At 30.7% G+C, this 11164-nt stretch overlaps 1 long non-coding RNA gene across 1 annotated transcript in view; it reads right to left on the reverse strand.

The window, feature by feature from the left end:
* Nucleotides 1-592: 592 nt before the first annotated feature.
* LOC111088421 overlaps nt 593-11164 on the reverse strand; it is a 19903-nt gene continuing 9331 nt past the window's right edge. Inside the window, exons 3-4 of the long non-coding RNA XR_002612943.1 lie at nt 5343-8147; nt 593-2580 (exon numbers count right to left, since the gene is read on the reverse strand). This is a non-coding gene — a long non-coding RNA (uncharacterized LOC111088421). The remainder of the gene's footprint in view (nt 2581-5342; nt 8148-11164) is intronic.

Consider the following 11164-nt stretch of genomic DNA (forward strand, 5'->3'; position numbering starts at 1 on the left):
ACTTTATTATCGATATACTACACTTAAAAAAACATCAGAATTGCGAACTGACGCACAAACCAATTTTTTAACATTGGGCGTTTTTGTTTTTTTATTAAATCCAGCTAAAAGAGAAAGAAAAAAAACACTTTTCAAAAGATGAATTTTTGCTGACGGTGAAAACAGCGTAACAACAAATTTACGTATTTTTTCCCTGCACGTAATAGACGTATTCTCTTGACTTATACCAGATAACGAACAGGTGACAGTGTTAGAATTGGGTTGAATATCACACTCAACAATTTTATTTTTCCTTCTCACAAGCTACTTAGCTTACATGATTTATTCGAGCATTATTAACCCCGTTATGTTGTTTCATTAACCATGTTTTCAATGGTGTTACGAAATGGACAAGATGTACGATTATGCCGCGTGAGGCTGGAACGAAAGGTGAATTTAATAAGGCATTTTTTACACTGAAACATGTCTCCGTGGGTCTCCATGTGTTGTCGGAGATTCTTTCTAGCTTTAAACATCTTTCCACAAACTGGGCATGCCATCCTCATCAACTCTATCAATTCTCCATGCGAGTCAAAAGCCGGATTACCTGAAAAAAAAAAACACAAAAAACTCGTCTTATAAGAACGAAATTTCAATCCTTTTTTGTAACAGAAAGGCCTCTTATGTTATTATTATATTGAAGTCAAATCTAACTATGGGGGACAGTTCATCAGTGATCTTATTACATTGCATACATTTCAAAACATTGTATAAAGCAAATTAAAGTTTCTTAAAGCAAATGATATTTTAACAACATTACTTTTTAACTCAAAATAAAAAAATTAGTTTTACTATAACCCCATACCTTTCATTTTTAAGTTTTAGTCCATTACGTTTTTTTTTTTGGGGGGGGGGGGGATTATTGAAAAGCCCCTTCCGTTAATCAAAACTCTTAGTAATAAGCGTGTGTTGAATACGACTGAACACATAACTATGGTAGAAAAACATGTTACGTCGCAGCAAAGTGCATTAAATAAAATCCTGAAATAAATATAATATATAGTATTACCATCTAAACTGTCATCAACATTTTATCTACCACACAATAACACATATGAGAGAATTTCATAGATTATATAGCTGTTCTTTTCCCGTACTGATTCCCTTTTTTTCTTGGATGTTAATACTCATTAATAAATATATATATTGTTTATTTTGAAATCTATCATCAATGCTTTATTTTGAGAGAACTGTTTACACCACAGTACATACAGATTCAAAAATCTACCTTTTCTGTTAGAATATTTCAAGTTCATTAACATCAAACTTCTGAATACACATTTTCACAAGTAAAAACAGAGACAGTAACTCTGGTAAGGGTCTATACACTTTCATTTTTTATCCAATAACAACCAGTACAAGTTCATTAACATCAAACTTCTGAATACACATTTTCACAAGTAAAAACAGAGACAGTAACTCTGGTAAGGGTCTATACACTTTCATTTTTTATCCAGTAATTTTCAAAATAATGGATTACAGATCTGGCACTTAGTATACAAGAATAAATTTTAGTTTTTAGATATGTATACACACTTTATGATGTCATGAATGATTGTATTTGAAGTAGCATATTTGACTACCAAAACACTTTGTACCCAAACACAAATGGCTACTACTAACATATTCTGTGAACAGTCAAGCTGTCATTTCTGTTTACCTAGCACACACAAAGGTATGTCCTTAGAGTTGTATGAAGTAAAAAAAAAAGGTATTTATTCAATAAATAGCACAAAACTTCTTATTCATCTAATATTGTGGACACTGAATAATACAGATTACCAGATATTGCCATTACAAACTTGCTTTTTCTAACCATAATTCACATTTTCCAAAAATGGCTAAGTTAATTAAAAGGTACAAATCCAAAGCCTGTGAAAAATTCACACATAAAAATATCTGCACACTTTTTCAAAATAATTATACTAGTATAAGTAATTAACAACACTACTAAAATAAACTAACCTTTATTTTTAAATAATCTTGATTTTTCTTCTTACAAAACCACAGTTAACACCATATTTTACCTAATCCAAGATACAATGAGCCATACTTACATAATTATAAAAACAAATTTTATTAACAAGAACCACTTGTTATTTGTCTGCAGAAACATATATATCAATTCAGCTTGTCCAGAAACAGTACCCAATGACTATTCATTTCATAAATAATACACATCATGGGAAATGTTCAAGGCTATTATCAACAATAACAAATAAAATTTCAACTTCCAACCTATGGATGGTGTTTTGCACATTTAGCACCTTATGAAATAAATAATTAAAAAAAAAAGAAGACATCATTTCTCGTCAACTGTTGTATTTCTGTAAGGACAACGGTGACGTGTGTGGTAGGACAGGTTACACTTCCATCTAAAATTCATAAAGCACTTGGGACAATGAAGTTGTTCTCCGTGGCCTTGCATGTGTTGCTTCAAGTTCCTACGAGCTTTGAAATCTTTTTTACAAACAGGACATCGAAATACTAATTGACAGGCTTGGGAGGGCACCCAGTACATGTGAGAATCCACAGATTTATCTAGGAGAAATGAAAAATCATAAGTGAAAATAAGTATTTGTTTTAGTGATTCAGGTAGAAATAAACTTTTAAAATATCCTAATTATTAAAATAGCATAATTGTTTTTACACATCTAATACTTCTCCCAAATGGAAAATATATATATATTGTATATACATAAGGTGAATCACACTATTCTTAATTACTAGTTACAAGATAATATTTTTGAAGGTGAATCATAGCTACTAATTATAAAACTTAACATGCTGTATTTTTAGAATGACTGAACAGCTACATATATAAAAATACAGTGTTATGTAAACAAATAAAGAAAGTCAAATAAGATCACAAATACATGAAACAGATATTGAAAACAGGATGTAAACTTTACATAACATATATACTTGAAGACCAAGTACAGTTTGTTTGTTTGATTCTATGCACAAAGCTACACAATGGGATATCTGTGCTCTGCCCACCACGAGTATCAAAACCCGGTTTCTAGCGTTGTAGGTCCGCAGACGTACCGCTGTGCCACTGGGGGGCACCAAGTACAGATCAACTAGACAATTCAGATCTATCTATCTGACTGGCAGAAAAGTAATAAATCTATGTCATTTTGTGTTTGGCCCAAACATCCTCCCACACAAAATCAGGAAGTTTAGTCTGCTTAAAGCCTCATATCTTGATTAACATTCATCTTTGGAAAACACTTATGGCTGATAATCACAAAACGTTTGATTCACTTGCAGCGAAGTGCTCTTCAAGGTTAATCCAATATCAAAAAACACTTGAATAAATACATCAGAGTTTATGGCCACGTGCTCTTCAAGGTTGTTAATTAAATATCAAAAAACACTCTTGAATAAACACATGAAGGTTTACTGCTATGTGCTCTTCAAGGTTAATCAAATATCAAAAAACACTCTTGAATAAACACATGAAGGTTTACTGCTATGTGCTCTTCAAGGTTAATCAAATATCAAAAAACACTCTTGAATAAACACATGAAGGTTTACTGCTATGTGCTTTTCAAGGTTAATCAAATATCAAAAACACTCTTGAATAAACACATGAAGGTTTACTGCCATGTGCTCTTCAAGGTTAATCAAATATCAAAAAGTGTTCTTGAATAAACACATGAAGTTTAAAGCTATGTGCTCTTCAAAGTTAATCAAATATCATAAAGTTCTTGAATAAACATGGCAAAGTTTATAGCCAACAACAACAGCCATGTGCTCTTTTGGGGGAAAGAAGAAAAAATGCAGGATTTACCCTTTTCATATTCTTTAATCAATTTTATGGAATTACATCATATTTTGTCTTGAACATCATCTCATAATACATCAATTCTTTGCAATAAAACAGATATATGTTAGCTACATACCTGTTTGCATATTAAGTGTATGAATTGTGTCAGGTACATCAAATGTAAGTACTCAATACTTATGATAGCTATTACAAAAAATCATTTTTAACTAGTTGTTTCTTTTCAGAACATATTATAACACATATCTTTGTGAGTCATTCAAAACATATAAATATGTATACTCATTGATCAAACTATAGAAACCCCAACCTTATAACATGTTAGACAACATGTGCCTAGATATAATATGGTATTGGCTCCATTAATGCTTGAAAGGTGTCTGTTTCAATATCTGACCATTACTAAATCAATGTTATCTGTAATCTTGATGCAGTTTACAGCTCTTTTTAAGTCATCCCATAAATGTTTGATAGGACTGAGACCAAGAAACTGTACAGGCCAGGGCAGATGTTAAGAATTCTGTATCACACTCAGTGAATCAAACATGAACAATTTTAGCTCTGTGGCATTATCATCCTGGAAGACACCATGTACTTTTGGTCAGTTAGGGAGTCAAATATTCACAAGCATAGATATGATCATTCAAGAGAACCAGGAAACCTAGACCATGACACATAAACAAGCCCCATGACATTACATCACTTCCAAGACCTTGTATAATGGAGATTATACAGGATGGGTGCATGACTTTATTTAGTTGTTGCTACTCTCTAGCCCTACCATACTGCAGAAAAGTGCATAACAATGTAAAGCGTGATTCATCTGACCACATTATATACATCCATTGGGTAACGATCCAATCCTGATGATCTAAGCACCACTGAAAATGTTTCTGATGATTGCTGACAGAGATAAGGGGTTTATGTAAAAAGGCACAATTACCAAAGTTAATTTCAATCAACTTCCTACACATCATGTTTGTGGAAGTGGATGCTTCTGGATCATTATAATCTATCAGTTCACACACATAGTTCTATGTCTGTTAGCTTGAGCAATCCTTCATATTTACTTGCCTTCTATCCCTGTCTGATAAATTTCTGTTCCAACCAGAATTTCCCTTATTTTACAGTGTTTTCATCTGATAACCATGCTTTTTTGTCAGGATACAGTGTCCTTTGACTAGCCAGTCAGCTTGGCCATTCTTGCAACTGAGAAACCTACTAATCAAGCACCAACAGTAAGACCTCATTCAAATCTTCATAAGTTATTTATTTTCCCCATTATAGCAAAAACTGAAGCTCATAGAATTTACATAAATAAATAAAAATAATGTATATATAAAATAAAAAAAAACAGGATAGGAAAATAAAAGAACTGACATTGTTAGAGGTAAAAACTAATCAAACAAAGGAGTCAGAACCAAATAAAAAAAAAGCTTCAAGTGAGAGGAATTTGTGATGATGTTGACATTTACTAATCAACAGTTTCTTTAATGTTGACCTTACAACTAACCTATTTGTGTTTTTCCTAGTTTTCCAAAATGCAATAACCTAGTAGTTTTCAAAGTACATTGCTGAAAGTAGAATAAATATAATCTAAAACAACCAGAATAAAATGTTAAATTTTTTTACCATTGTTGTAATTAATCTTTTCAAAAATTATGCTTGGTAGTTAAGTTTATCTACTAATGGTGCTAAAAGCATCTGATGTTACCTATTCACTTTATTTCACACACACACACATATATAAACGTTACACAATAGTTGTAACAACTTTTGTTTTCAGAGAACATTTTCATGTAGTTAATCTGTGTTAAAGTAATTCTCTTTATCAAGATGTCAGTGTACCCTATTTATCATAAAAAAAAATCTATAATTTTTTATAACAGATGCAGTAATTATATAAATACTTTTGATGAGCACTACAAGGAATTAATTATTATGTATGTACAAAAAAGAGATCATACTCTTAAAAAAATCAACTAATGTGAAACATGGCCATAGCTAGAGTGAAAATTTTCCAGAGGTCCAAACACCAATACGCACATAGGGGTCAGCCTAATATATTGTATACCTCTTCCATATTGGTTTAAAATTAAAGAGTACATTACATTTAATTTCAAATTTTAACCAAGGTCTGGACCTCGGTGACCTCATAACTAGCCATAACCATGATGTAAATTATCTTTGCTGATGACTAATAAAACAATGCATCAAAATTTCTGAACAAACACACAAAATACTGGTAGTAATTCATACACTCAAGTTGTGATGAATCTTCAAAAACTATTAAATAATAAACTAAACAAAACAGAAAATGTAATCTGTACAATCATGTACTAAAACATCATTGCTGTTTTTTATATGTACAACAGTTTCAAAGACCAACTGAAGGATATGATAACTTAGAAAACACCTGTACAGCCACTCCCCACAGGTACATAGATGACTAAACTATAACAAAATACTGATATCAAATTTGTACAAACAAGAAGTGAGACTATGTTGATGAAACTCTTCATAAAATAATAGTTTTTTTTTTCAGGTGAATCTTCATGTAACATGACTATTTTTTATTACATCGGTACTAATTTATACAACCAAGTGTCGAAGACCAGTGAGGTTGACAAACATTCTTATTGACATGATACATGTAGTTTTTCTTCCAACGAAACCTCAACAAACATCGAGGGCATTCAAATGACCGTACTGTATGACTGTGTAAATGCTGATCCAAATACTTCTTTGCCTTGAAACTTTTTCCACATATTGTACAGTTGTAAAGCTCCCGACGTTGTTTCAGAGGAGTAGGATGAAAACTCTGGACAGTCCACTGGAGATTACCTAAAAATAATTAAATTTATTCAACCAAAAAGAAACTGAAACTTGCTTATTAAGGAAAAATTATTTTACACCTAGTGATTGATGTGCTTGTATACTATTGCATAATTTATATAAAATAAGTAAATGTTACTTCCAGCTTATAATAATTCTGACTAGTGCTTTCTACTATTTAATATTTTATTCATTATAATCAAACCAAATTTATTATAACAAATTTATTGAACCTTGTTATACAGCAATTCAAATCAAGACAAAGTGACATTGAGAAAACAATGTTAAGTAAGTTTTTTTAGATGTAAACTTGAATGTTTAAATTTCATCAACATATGGATGACTGTGAATTAAGGTTTATGGATGGCTATTGCTACAAATGAAAAGGGATAATTGATAGAGAGATAAGCAATGTAATTCAATTACGACATGATTACTTAAATAAAAATCTTTAATGAAGTTTTACAATATAAAAATTAACTTCATAAATACACAGTGTTATCATTATGTTCTAATTCCTTTCTCTTGATTTCTAAATAAAAAAATAATTCATTAACTTCAGTTTCTACATTACCAATTGTCAAGTTAAACTTTTTTTCCTAATTTACATGCACAACATTTTATATGCTTGCAAAAATAAGTAATATATATTAAAATAATTATACACACTTCATATGATGGAAAAATAACAGTTTGATTTATTTAAGGAATAGATTATCACAATTGCATTTATAAGCCTAAATAAAGACAGTCACAACCAAAGTTCTCTTGACAATTAGACTTAATTTTCATCTTTAAATAAATGCTGTAACTTTAGAATTTTTTTTTTTTTAGTTAATGGGTTGCATCTTACCCTCAAGCATTATTTTTTTCCATTACTTATATACTTCATTTCGACTAACTGAAACTTGAGAAGAATTCATTTTATAAATGATATATTAAAACTGACTTCTCTGAAAATACATTTTTATTATAAGCCTCATTTTGGATAATTGCAGCTTGAAGGAAGTTTATTATATAAATTATAGATTAAAATCCACTTCTCTGACAAAACACTTATTTTCATATGAAGCAGCATTTAAATCATTAATAATTGGATTTAATCACACTTAAACCTTTTTTTTATATACAAAGGGTGTTTAATAATGTTAAACAACATCACTAATTTTATAAAGCACTGCAGTAAATATTTTCTCCAGAACTAGGTGAAAGCAATAGTCTAAAATATCATCAAAAAACCCTGATTAATTTTATTTTTTTGTTTGTTAGAATGCTCGGGCAGCTTTTGCACAGAGGCTGATTTAACTGTCATGAGGATGAACAATTTTTCTGTGTCGCAAAAGACTGTCTTTCCAGTGAAACACTTTCAGGCATAGATCACAATGGTAGTTTCGGTTAAGTCCAGAGTGGCCTTGCATGTGCCTTCTATACCCTGAATTAGTGTGCAGGACTTTGTCACAAATTTCACATTTCCACTGTCCATCTGAAATAAAAGTACATAATTTTTTAAAAATCTTTATTTCTTACACTTAAAACAGCATGCATATTGATTCATTAATAAACAGATAAGAATCTAGATTGTTTCTATAGACCAATCATCTATAGGTGTTTTCAACACTGCGAGTGTTTTTTGAAAATAAAAACAATGTTTGGGTTATGAATCATTCAGTCAAAAATACAAATAGACATTTTCAAATTTATTAAATATTATCAGAACTTCCACTCATTTCTCATGTTCAGAAGTGAACAAGTGGTCCATGAAATCAAATGAATGTTTTTACAGCTTTCAAGACAATAAATTCACTACTTCTTAGTAGCTAGTATTTACTGACCCTGGAAGATTAGGTCCACGTATAGTTCACAACTATAAACGAGCCAAGAATATCTATAATCTACTCTATTATTCATACATATATACACACACAGCCAATGTAGCATGATTCATTTTTGTGTGAAAGAAATTAAAAATATCAGTTGCCCTTTCTGAATGAAAACAAAAGTTTCAGTTTAATAATCATTGTTCTACAATACTGCATGTACAACTGTTTTTGTACATTCAAATAACTTTCTTGTATATATAATGTTTTGTTTTAAAATATATTAAATTAACTTGAGGATGGTTGATGACTTATAGAAAGGTATACAATATATATATATATTATTTATTCTGAGATCCCAGTAAACTTGAAGTTAATAAAATAGAACATTTTCAAAGAAGAAAAGATGAATACTGACCTTTATGTATAGCTTTTTTTTATATACACTAAACTTCAGACAATGTTTTACATATTCTGAAATGTCTTCATGAAGAAAGCAAAAACACAACTATAACTTGTATTCACAATCTGACTGATGGTAAGCACCTGTATAACTTACACACTAAGTTAAGCAATGCTTTGGCTAATAAAGTGTTTAAAACATCTATTTCACTGAATATCATGTTTGCCATACTACCTTGAACAAGAAACAAACAAAAAAGGTCTGATCTTTCTGTAACCATAATTTATCATGATTTTAATACACAACTACAACCTATTGCCTATAGCTTCACAAAGTTATATAATGAAATAACCTGACCTTTGTGTGACATTTACCACTAGCCTCAAATGTAAATTGAATTATATGTACAATCAAAACCCAGGACTACAAATTACCAAATTTGGCAACATGTAACAAAACAAACTAATTTGACCTTTGTATCTGACTTTAAACCACTGATGGCATTTAAGTTATCTGAAGTTTTTAATTAGCCAAATAAATGATAGTTTAACCTCGGTTTTTAAATAATCTTCTTGAATTTCCCTCTCAAGAAAGTTCAAATTCTTAGCTTACAGACATGAACATATAACGTGTTCTTTGATAGATTGTTTAGGCAGAGTATTAATGATGAAACTTTGTAAAATGGATGGCAACTGCTTGTTGTAGAGACACAAGTGTAGAGGACGATATTTTCAAAGTCTTCCACCTTTCGTCTTCAGGTCAGTGTGTGTAAGGTCTTTATAGTATTCTGGTGGATTGTGGAGAGCATGTTATGACTGGTTTGTTTATCCCTGTCTCTGATTTAGTTAATACCATACACTTCAATGCAGAGTACATAAAACAAAATGACCACATATCTACACGTGCAGTAAAACAACCAAATTAAGGTATATTACATATACAGAAAAACATATGACTTTAGATAAAGATTACATGATAACAAAACAACCAAGTTGATTTACAGATTACATATATAGCAAAACAACCAGGTTTAGATACAGATTATGTATATAGCAAAACATACAAATTTAAAGATATTAGAAGTACATCCCAGTTTGAACAGATTATACATATAACAAAACATCCAAGTTCAGGTAGAAATTACATGTATAGTAAAACATCCTTTATTAGATATATTACATGTATAGTGAAACATCCTTTATTAGATGTATTACATGTATAGTAAAACATCCTTTATTACATGTATTACATGTATAGTAAAACATCCTTTTTAGATATATTACATGTATAGTAAAACATTCTTTATTAGATATATTACATGTATAGTAAAACATCCACATTCAGATACAGATTACACATATAACTAAAGGTCCAAGTTCAGACAGAGATCATCTCTCAACCGAAAAAACACAAGTCAACTGCATAAAGACATTCAAGGTTTGGGAAAATTTAGTCAAAACCATTAGATAAATTTATTAAGAATGTGAATTACTTTAGCATTCAGATGGAAAAAAACAAAACATACAACATATTGGGTAAATCCAGTGGTGAAGTTACCAGTCTGACAATGTCAGATCAATTTTTCCTCACCTGTGCACTACTGAACAATCACAGACAAATTTACTTGAGAATCCCTTTTAAACTTTCACTCCAGAAAATTTCAAGAATTGTCAGCCTACATTAGGTTTACGATTCCTAGAAGTATTTTGAAGAGGTCCCTAGGCCTAGCTTTAGATGTAAGAGATTTAACATAAGTTTGGAAGTTCATTGTCATGGAAAATAAAAATTGTTCGACCGTGCAGATCTTAGGTTACCAGTTTACATCAGTGTTACATAACACAAAGTACCACATCATTGTGGCACTGTACACAATAATTATATATAGCTTGTTAAACCTTTATTAAACCAGGTAGGCCTAATTTTAACAAAAATTTCCATTAACATTAAATTTTATCATCTAATGTCTTTTATAATAATATTCATTAAATCAAATATTCAGTAAATTAGTGCTACTGCCAGTACTGTAGGCCTCTAACATTAGGTTAGAGCCTAGGCCTTAAATATGGAGCCAGACCCTAGCCTAAGCTTACAGTATCATGGGAAAATGGCTCTGCAAGCAGGTACATCAGTGGTTGTGCTGGGGGTCAGTAGATCTGCTGGCTCAAAAAAAAAGAAAAAACAAAGTTACATTTTAAAATAAAATGTTAGGCCTAATGGGTGATATGCTTTAATCTTTTATTTTCATATTTCAAGAAATTAATTTAAGCTCCCTTTCTCCAA

The sequence above is a fragment of the Limulus polyphemus genome, unplaced genomic scaffold (assembly GCF_000517525.1).
Source record: "Limulus polyphemus unplaced genomic scaffold, Limulus_polyphemus-2.1.2 Scaffold3723, whole genome shotgun sequence".
NCBI classification, from domain to species: Eukaryota; Metazoa; Arthropoda; class Merostomata; order Xiphosura; family Limulidae; genus Limulus; species Limulus polyphemus.